The sequence below is a fragment of the Rhea pennata genome, chromosome 1 (assembly GCF_028389875.1).
Source record: "Rhea pennata isolate bPtePen1 chromosome 1, bPtePen1.pri, whole genome shotgun sequence".
NCBI classification, from domain to species: Eukaryota; Metazoa; Chordata; class Aves; order Rheiformes; family Rheidae; genus Rhea; species Rhea pennata.
The window spans coordinates 53,339,101-53,350,235 of NC_084663.1; positions in this window are offsets into that span (position 1 = coordinate 53,339,101).

Here is an 11,135-nt window from a genome sequence, read left to right on the forward strand (position 1 = left end):
TCAGTCTTCAACATTTCTAATGGACCAATCTGTGTCCTTACCAGCAAACTCCTAACTCAAAGTACTATGTGGGAAATATGGCTGAATAGCCTCCCTAAATCTCCTAGTTGAGGAGTTACTGAGATCTTTCCAAATATATAATACTTAGCATCTGCCCTGAAGATCTTAGGCAAGAACTAATCTCAGCACTGGCAATATGAAAGTGGTAACAAAATCTGCACTAATAACAATATCCATCAAGTAGTCAGAGAGAAATCAATTCAGTGCCAAAGGTCAGCATATAATCAGTCAAGTATATCCTCTTTAAGCTCCAATTTGTAAGATATTGTGTGACCTTCTGACCAGTACTATTTTATCCTTCTAACCTTTTCTCTTCAATTGATTCAATGCCTAGCATTCAACAACAGATTTATTTTTTCTTTTTCCTAAAACAAAAGCCGAGTTACAGAAGAAAACCAGTTGCTTTGGGAGTAGCTCTAACTTAAGCAATATTAGGTTTCTAGTGCTTCCTTCTATTTTCTTTCCTCTCTCTCTTTCATTGCCTCTTCTGTTCTGTTTCTGGAAACATCAGATTAAGGTAAAATTTGTAAGTGTGTTAAATAGTTAATATTTCCTGTAATGTAAAGTGGGAAATATGAGGAGATGGCCTACAGAATAGCTTTGTCTGGAAAGTTACAAAGATGCAAATCAAAAACTATCACAGGCCAGCTTAGCTTCTTCTTCCTGCCATGTGGACAATTTCATGTGTGGACCTGTAACACAAATAATTTTTAACACCTACTTTCTTAGAACTGAGGTAAAAAGGATAGCCTAAATTTCCTTTAGGATAATTCTTTTAATCTAGTCATGGCAATCTGGAGATATTTCCCAATAAATAGTGAACAGAATATTCAATTTACTAAGGTGTTCAGGGTGCATGTTGAGAGTCTACAGAAAGAGAGTGATGCCAGCACACCTGGCATGGCTTACCAGGATGATGGGTTTTATCTCCCTGCATTTGTGCAATCTGAAAGTTAAGTAAGATGAATCCTATTGAAGGAAGGACATCCAGGTGAGGACTGAACCCTATCTTCAGATGACAGGCATTACCTGGAGAACTCAGGCAGTAAAGCATTTGGGTTGTTCAGCAAGGTATGTTTCATTTGCCAGAAGATGCTGTTTCCCCACTTCTCAAGTGTTCGAGTAATGCTGTTCACGCCCTCGATGTTGACCTTGTCAGCTATTTCAGCAGAATTCCCATGGAAAAGAGGACAGGAGATTCGTCAGAACAAGAAAATATGAGCCTGTGGTCTGAATTTGATTCCACTCCCCTTCACCTCAACTGAGCTGCAATGAAGTACTAAATATCAAACATAAAGAGGATTTAAATTATAAAGCAAATAACTTCCCCTCACAGCTTAATTCTCTGTCTCCTGTAGCCAGACTCCAGCTGATTATTTGTTAAAATGCTCATGGATGGGCCCGTGGCTCTTACTCCAAGGACAAAATAATGCAGATGTTCAGCGCTGCGAGAGCAAGCCCCTCCCTCAGGCTGACCCACCACCACCACATCTTACCGCCTTCCCTGTAGTTCCATTTCTGATGTCGATCCACAAAGTCTTTTTGGCATTTACTGCTGGGCAAGAGGACAATGAGGAGGAAAAGCGGAAGAGTCACCATGATGGGGGAAAGTAGGGCTTTGCCCTTCCCTTACTCTGTGGAGAGACAGAAAACTTTGTTAATTGCTCTATTTCTCTCTTTCCTTTTTTTTTATCTGTCTACCACCTGTCTCCCAAACACTTTCATTCTCTCTGATGATGTATTTCTTTAAAATGTTGTTCAAGGAACTCAGTTTAGCTTTTACAGAAGTATAAGGACTTTTCTTTTTCACAAGTATGATCTTTCCTACTTTTTTCAGGCCATCGAGTGGTACAGAGATGCTTCATCAACAGGTGCAGCTAGGAAGGTAGCTTTGCTTCATATGTTGCCATGTTGGGATAGCACCTTTTAGCAATAAATGTTTCATGAATGTCATTGAGGAGGTACTAGGAACAACAGAAATAACTGCATCCCAACATTGCAATCAAGGAAATCAAGGTACAAAATAATGAAGGAATTTTTCAAGAATTTAATAGAATCAAGAACAGGAATTTGATCTCTTTTATCTGATTCAGTACCCATTGATGTACCTGAAATGTTGCCCAGTGATGAAGCCTCAAAAGAAAAAAAGAAACTTTCTGTCCACCTTGCCCTGGTGCTGGGAAGTCCCTCCTGAGCAAATCTGCAGAGTAGGGAGTTGGTACATGGGTGGTGGTCAAATAGGTAGATAAACTGACATAAGCTTTATCCTACACTCCTCGTCTTCTGTCAAACTTACCATCACTCCCAAGCCAAAGTCAACCCTAACCCAGGCCTTCCTGGACAAGTGCTATCTCTAAACACAAGGGAATAGATCAGTCTCTCTGTCTTACTCATACTAAGTTGTAGTTATGTCTTAATTAAGTAATCTCTCAGCTGGTATTTTTTTCTCTTGTCATGGACAGCTATTCTGGTAGTAATTGACTGGAAATAGCAATTATGCACATATTGCACATACAAAACAGAAATACTCCATTGCAAAGTTCATGGTTTTTAGTGATGATTTCAGTTGTCTGTAGTCTAATTCTTAAGCACAGTGATGGAGGGGCTCATGTGCGAAGTAGGTACACTCACAAAACCCGACTCGTTCCTTCATTCAAGTCATAAATCAGAAATCTAAGATTTTACTGAAAAGTATGAGGACATTAAGTTGCTTTTTCAATATCATATTACCTTCATCTCCTAACCATCTGGGAAGACTTTAGCCACATCAAAACCTACTAGCAGCTGTACCAGATAAGGGAGAACATAAATACATCTCCTTATTTTGTGCTTTTCTTTATATTTAATGATTGATGTGTTTTTAATTGAATTGTGCTCCTTTTTTATGTATTTCTAAAATAGCAGTATGAATACAGCCATACTGATGGAAAATGTCATGCTACTTTAAAAATATTACTTTCTACCTGTTGGGATGTATTTTGTACTCAATATTCTTCTAATTACAGTACTTTTTAAAGGAAAAAAATAAATTACTTTCCTCCTATCTCATACATACACATACTTCTTCGTCCCAACACACTAAAAGCTGCCAAAATTCACATCTAAAGAAAGTTCGATGATATCACTGAGGTACATAATGAAAATGTCTCCACAGACCATCTTGAAGCTATATGCATTGACAGCACAGCTCCTCTGTCTCTCCACATTTCCAGATAAAATACTCCAGCCTTTAGAGCTTTTTTTTTTCTTTTGATAACTGTGCACTGCACATGCTTTTTTAATCTTCCGTGATGAAAAAGGACTTATCAGATGCCAGCATCTCTAATTGCAAATGGTTTTAAAATGCTGCCAACATCAAGGAGGTAGTGCGGCTTTCCAGCTCATTTTAAAACATCCTGAAGAAATTGACCATTCCTTATCCTTTCCACATCCCACCTGCTTCAGTACTGCAGGGCTGGAATACTTTGATCTTTGTAAGAAGAATGGTGCTAAATTCCACCTACATCTGGTACTGAAAATCCACCCTACTTTATCTCAAATTTTTTAAAACCCGAAGTGTCCAGATGAATCACAAGACCAACATGCTCTATTTGCAGGGTCCCTGACAGACCAGTTTCTTTGTAGCTTTGCTCACTGAATTCTCCAGCACCCATCATTATTTCTTATCATGGTAAATATGCTGTTATAATCATCCTGAAAATAGGTGCCTGTAACTCAAACACTTGCAATAAATTAAGCAATCTTCTCCCTCTTAAGTGAAACCATAGAAGACAACTGGACCATTCACTAACAAGGTTTTTATTAGAGTGTGGGTTAGATGAGTGGACAGTGAGGTGGATTGAGAACTGGCTGAAAGGCAAAGCTCAGAGGGTCGTCATCAGTGGCATGGAGTCTAGTTGGAGGCCTGTGGCTAGTGGAGTTCTCAGGGCTCTGTACTAGATCTCATTCTGTTCAACTTGTTCATCAATGACCTGATGAGGGGACAGAGTGCCTCCTCAGCAGCTTTGCTGACGATACCAAACCTGGAGGGAGGAGTGGCTGACATGCCTGAGGGCTGTGCTGCCATTCAGAGAGACCTGGACAGGCTTGAGGTTCAACAAGGGCAAGTGCAGGGTGCTGCTCCTAGGGAGGAATAATCCCATGCACCAGTAGAGGCTGGGGGCTGACCTGCTGGAAAGAAGCTCTGCAGAGAAGGATCTGAGAGTGCTGGTAGATGACAAACTGACCACGAGCCAGAAATGTGCCCTTGTGTTCAAGAAGGCCAATGGTCTCCTGGGGTGCATTGGGAAGAGTGTTGCCAGCAGGTCGAGGGAGGTGATCTTGCCCCTTTGCTCAGCCCTGGTGAGGCCTCATCTCTAGTACTGTGTCCAGTTCTGGGCTCCCCAGGACAAGAGTGACATGGAGCTGCTGGAGAGAGTCCAGCATAGGGCTACAAAGACGATCAGAGGGCTGGAGCATCTGCCCTATGAGGAACGGCTGCGAGAGCTGGGCCCGTTTAGCCTGGAGAAGAGAAAGGGGGATCTTATTAATGTGTATAAGTACCTGAAGGGAGGGTGTCAAGGGGACGGAGACAAACTCTTTTCAGTTGTCTCATGTGACAGGACAAGAGGCAATGGGCACAAACTGAACCACAGGAAGTTCCGCCTGAATATGAGGAGGAATTTCTTTACTGTGAGAGTGATGGAGCACTGGCACAGGTTGCCCAGAGAGGTTGTGGAGTCTCCTTCTCTGGAGATATTCAAAGCCCGCCTAGATGCAATCCTGTCTAACATGCTCTAGGTGATCCTGCTTGAGCAGGGGAGATTGGGCTAGACGATCTCCAGAGGTCCCTTCCAACCTTACCGATTCTATGATTCTATGATTAGGAAGAGTCTGCAGGTTCATCTGTAATAGGAATCAGATCCCAAGCCCATTGCAAACATGTCTTTGCATCTGTCACAGTGTTGCACTGGAAAATACTGCTACAGTAGAATGCAGATTCATGAACAGAGGAAATGCTCTCAGATCTTCAGAGCAAAGCTCTTTTCAAAACACAGTAATAATATAGTTCCTTTATTATTACTGTTATTCATTACAATCTTACAGCATGTTCTCTCTCAGAAAATTATATCCTATTCTGCCCTTAGAGCAGGGTAGGCTCGGTGATTCATTGGTCAGTCTCTTCATCTGAAACAGACATTTTCATCTCATCATTACACAATTTTTTTCATCTTTTGGCCCCTGAATTTCTTGGTCTGACAGGAAAAAAAAGAGCTCTTTGAGCTCAATACCCCAAGTATAGCCCTGCCAAGACTGGCAGTTCTGCTATCCAATCCTGAATCCCTGCCCCAAAGTAAATGCATGCTGCCAAAATTTTAATTCTCATCTCTATGTCCCTCTCCAGTTCGCTCTTCTTGTTTCTCCTGCTGCAGTATACTCCATTTCCAATGTTTATCCCTCCATGTGCAGACCAGAGAAAAACCACACAGTACAGGGATTTCTTTGGTACCTTTCTGAGGGTCTGACATGCAGAAGAAAACTAGGTGATGACTGAGTTTGCTGCTGCACATAACTCGTGCTGTCTGCTAGTGGCTCTGGGAATTGCTTAGGTTATCCCATCCCCATGCCGAGCACAGCTTCATTCCACAGAGCCCGCTGCCAAGGAGTACATGCTGCTCCTGCTACAGACGTGTAAGGCACCCTGCATCGAGATTCAGAGCTCGCCTGCCCCTTGTATATCAAGAGGGCTTGAAACCTTTGCCTGTGCTTCTAACTGCTTTAACACATATATTCTCCTGAGACCATGTCTGACTATCCCAAGTGTGTTAGCTCATGCCCGGGTTTGCTCTGAGGTCAGATTTTGCTGATTAGAGGTAGCAATTGCTGTAGCGAAGCCGAAAACAAAGGACCTAATTTTTTGCTGCAGTATTGGACTGTAAGTGATTTAGCTTTGTGGTTTTCACTTAAAACTCATTCTCCTTTCATAATTTTTCCAAGTTCCTTTTGAGCTCAAATGGGCTCTACTTTCAATCTAAAATTGAAGAGTGGTATTGGGTTTTCAGTTATTTGCAGAGAAATAAAATATACTCTTAAATGAATCAGGAAATTTGATCGCAGGTAGATCATAAATACCTAAAATGTAGCTCTCACTCCAATGGTAATGGATGTTTAAACATCAAAGTAAGTTTAAGATTCTCAGTTTTGTAAGGGATCTCAATATATAATAAAGATATTTTTAAAGACTGCTGGTATTTTTCTATCTTTATTTTCACGTGCAATATTTAAAGAACATTTTAAGGTTATGTTACTTATATATACCCAACTAAAATGCTGTCTTTTATGCATAAAGTCTAAGAAGATTTAGATGCTACAAAGCAAATAACTTCACATTAAGGAATGTAGAGTAGCTGTATAGAATTTCCCAGTTAATGTCAGTTCTGCCAGAACTCCCCAGACTGAGATGCTGAAAAGTCTCTAAGCTTTGTAGGAGAGAAAATTGCCAAAACTCATAGTCCAGAGCAATCAAAGAATTTGCAAGCTCTACTTGCAAAGCAGATGGCATCTGTTAGCTCTCCAAGCAAACAAAACAAACCCCCCCCCAAAAAAAAAAAAAAAAAAAAAAAAAAAACAGGGAAAAATAAACATAAGCATATGGTTGCAGTATTATGTAATGGCAGAAAAATCAAGAAAATGCCAAAAGTAATTTTAAAAGATGGATCCTACTATATTAGCCCAGCCACGCTGGTATACCTGGAACATCATCTCCTTTGAAAATCTTTGTTAAAAATCCATTGTAATGTATTATCTTTTGTTTTATATGTATGTATAAATAACACTGTATGTTGACAGACACATGCACACACCTTCGAGTTCTGTAGGAATAACAGTATCTTGACATTTTCAAGTTTGACAACATATCTGATTTAACACTAGAGTCACAATAGTGTGTTTGCGTATAATTAAGAGTTACATCATTGTTCATTTTGTATCTGGATGCTCTGTGAAAGCAAAGAACAACTGGATCACTCAAATAGTCTGACCATCCTATTAAGCAAATGGATCTAATTGGCAGCCTTGATGACTGACAGCTAGGGTGATGCTGCTGTCAGCAGGCAGGCTGATGCAAAAAAAAAATAAAATAAATAAAATAAGAGAGAGAGAGAGAAAGAAAACTAGATAAAATAGAAGTTATCAAAAGCTATCCAGGCATAATGCACAGCTCTACTGCAAATTGTAACACTGCTAAATTATTGCTGGTCTGGAGGAGGTATGTACACCTTCCGCCTCTTCTCCAAGTGTACTTGCTCTTTCAGGGTATGTTTTATCTTTATCTGTCTCTCTTAGAGCTCAGTGCTCTAAGTGATACCCTTTCTAAGAAATACCCTTTCTCTGCTTGGATAGGTGCATACAGACTCTTTCAGATCTTACACTCATCATCTCTGCCTGTCTGTCTGTCTATAAGGATTTGTTTGCTCTTCCTTCTTGCCTCTTTCCCTCACTCTGCGTATTTCTGTTCTCTGGAAATTTAGGTAACATCCCTCCACCTTCAAGTCTATGCCAGTCTGCACATGAAACACATGCCTCCTCTTCTGGCTCTTCCCATTGGTGCCTTCAGAGTCCCTCAGCCTAACAAGTTTTTCTTTAGATGCACAGATGTGTCTCTTCCAGAGGAAGAAACAAAACACTCTTGGGAAAGAAGGCAGAGAATTGCACATGAATTTATTACCTGCACTCTTGAGGACAGTCCTTCTGTGACAAGGCTTCCAAATCTCGTCCTCCCTGTTCCTCTTCTCCTTATCACCCCCTCTGGATTTCAGTTGGTGATGAGTGACGTGTCCCTCTTCATTCCCCCGCTCTCTGCGTTTCCACAGTCTTTCCTCGGAGCCTCCTCCGGCTGTACCTCTCTTACCCCTCCCTCCCACTCAGGCAAGCTAAGCATCTCCCCACACACATGGGAGCCGTATGGGAAGGAAAGCATCAGTGATGGAGACCCTTCTGAAAGCAGGTCTGCCTGCAAGGACACTCGTATATCTTTGCCACTTGCTCCTTTTGGGCGGCACACAAATGTTGGCTCTCCTGCACTGCTGTACAACTTCTCTTAATAGTCACAGTTTCCACTATGCAGCACTCCTCTCTGGCTGCTTGAACCCTAGAACCATCCAGCCATGGATTTGCTCACCGAGTTGTTCCTGCCTTTTAACAAACATGCCAATTAATTCCCTGCTGATTAATTCATTCCTGATGTGCCCTGCCAAAGCTATTTCTGGTGGAATAAACAAGCAGAGATGAATGCAGCAGTGTTATTATTTTTTCTCCAATCCTCTTCCTGCTCCCTCCCTCCCCTCCCCAGGTCTGTGCTTGCCAAACCAAACAGGCTCAGGTTTGATCAGTACTTGATAAAGAGATTTCCAAAGAGACGCAAAGTATTAAAGGGATACCTTTTGTGAGAAAGGAGGTCGGGCCCTGGCCCCCTGTCCTGTGTCCCTGTCAAATTGACATTTTGATCTGAGGATGTGCAGCCACTACAACTGCTGCCCTAAGCTTGCTGGCCACCCGGGCTCATGACTAGATCCACGGCACCGTTTGCTAGCGCCTTGGCCAAAGCTGCATTCTTCCTGATATTATTTCTCCAGTATCAGCCGGCAACAACACCCTCTCTGCTTCCTGATTACCCTAGCCTTATTTAACTCAATTTTTCATAGCCAAAACGTCTGCACTCAGCTGTGAGAAGAAGGCGGCTCCTTTTCACACAGGGTGCAGGACTGCCCAGCCTCTCAGAGTAAAAGCCAGCATCTGGAAGGGAGGGAGCAAGAAGGCTTGTGCAAGTATGTACAGAGAGAGCCAGACCCCCAGCCTGAGCATACCCCGTATCTCTGCTGTAACGGAGTGATGCCAGTTCACTCGCTAAACTAGGGGAGCAGCTGAGCAGGAGGAAAGTTGAGTGGCATCCTTCTGAACATAGCCCTTAAACATCTACCTATATTAACATTTAGTCAGTCACTTAAACTCACTCAAAAGAGAGAGGTCCAGCCAGGACAACTATTAGGGATATCTGCTTCTCTGACAACAGAAACATATGGTTCTGGCTGCTCCTAGCCCCTCAGCACTGCTGGCTCTGTAGCAGGAAAATTTCTGAAGAGACTGGTTTGTTTATAAAGCATTGCCACTGAAACAGTGGGACACTCATTTACAAAGTTATAAAACACCAGTTTTATAAAGCAGCCCACAATATACAGGCTTAATACAGACCAGCAGTGCCTCTGAAGAAATTGGAAACATATTTTGTCAGGGCTCAAACAAGCAAACAAAATGTCTAGGCAACAGGCAAATAACCCAGACAATCGTCTGTCTCCAGCTGTTCCCCATTCAGTACAGGGCAAACACAGTCCAGTTATGTTGTCACTGAAACTATCTGAGAGGAGGAAATGAATTGCTGCTTACAAGCTTGGGATGGGAGCACAGGATGGAGCAATGTTTTTCTCAAGACTGCCTTTAGGGCATGGTACAGAGACACCAGGGCCCAGCTGAGCTCTGAGTGAACCTGATGGAAAATCTCACACAGGTACAGACACGTACTCGCTAAACTCTCTAAATCCAGCCTGCACTGATAAAGAGGCAGAGTCTGTGGTCTTTCACTGGCAGCATGTTATCTCAGTGAAGCTCTCAGCAAGCAGAAACCTGTATTTCAGAAATTCTCCATATCCTCTGTCTTCTCAGGAATTACAGGGAGGCAGGGAGGACGCCAAAGGGCCCTTCTTTGTTATCACAGTCTGCTACCAGTCACATTTCCAGGAACATAAAACAGTGGCACTGCACAACCCACCGCCATGATTGCACTCAGATGCAGACACCCAGCACCAACGTGCTGTACAGTACTAAGCTAAATAGAGACTAGGATCTTTGTTGAACAACCATCAATGAGAAACTCCTTTTGCTACATCTTTACGATGAAGCAACTACAGGATGTTTAATTTGCTCTCCTGTGTAATGGCTGCCACCTTCAATTGGTTTTCTAAATGTTAGTAGCCTCTGTATGGAGCTTGTCTGTGGTGCACAAATGGGCTGTTGTATGTGTCTGTCTATGGGGCTCTCAGGACTCAGAAGAGCTCTGAGACAATAAAATCCCCCCCCCCGGCAAGAACAACATCTACAAAAAGCTTTGTCCCCACTTCCCCCAGCCCCTCATACATATCCATAGCCACCTTGCTCATCCTGTAGCCTTTGGACAGGCACAGACTGAATAAGCTGAGGACAAAGAGGGTCGCAACTCCACACACACTCACAGTGCCAGCTCCAGTAATCCCCTCAACACTCTGATGAGCCTATCTGAAAGAGTTAATCTCTCCTCACCTTAGCCTACAGATTGACTACTTCCACTGCTCCAGTCTCCCTCCTCCCTCTGCTCAAACATTCCCAGGTCTAAGGTCTCACTCACTCAGTGAGTTCTTTCTTTCAGCAGAACAAGGCAAGTGCTGAGCATGTGTGAAATGTTGCTCTCATCCTCTGATACCATTTTACACCTGCTTTGGACTGCTGCAAACCAATGAGGGAAATGTCTCCTATGTGTGTGATGGCTCCTTTCTTGTCCAGTCAGGAGGAAAGCAATGGCTGCTTGCATTTTTACTGCTCCGGGGATGTGCACCAGCAGAAGGATTTGCACCTTCCACGGCATGACCACAGCCTTGTTGAGGGAGGCTGGGGTGTCAGAGGGTGCCACAAAGAACAAGGAGTGGCACTGGCATTGCACTGAGAGTCTGCAAAGCACTTTGCAGTATGCATAGACTAGACATCATCAGTCCATACTGTGTCAAGAGGTGGATTTGGTGCTGCTCGATAGAGCCTGGGCAGGTTGCAGGATTTTGAAGTAGACACTGTCTCATCTTGTACGTAACATTTCTCCTTAGTATCTACTCTCTCCTCTTCATTTATTGCATGTCCAGTTCAGGTATTACTAAGCGCTTCCCTCCAGGCTCACAGCCACACAAATCCCAGCACTGGCAGAACGGCACTGGGATTGGAAGAGTCTCTAGAGATGGACCTATCAAGAGTTTGGCTGGGGCAGGCTCCCAGAGTAGCTCACTCCTCTGACACGCACC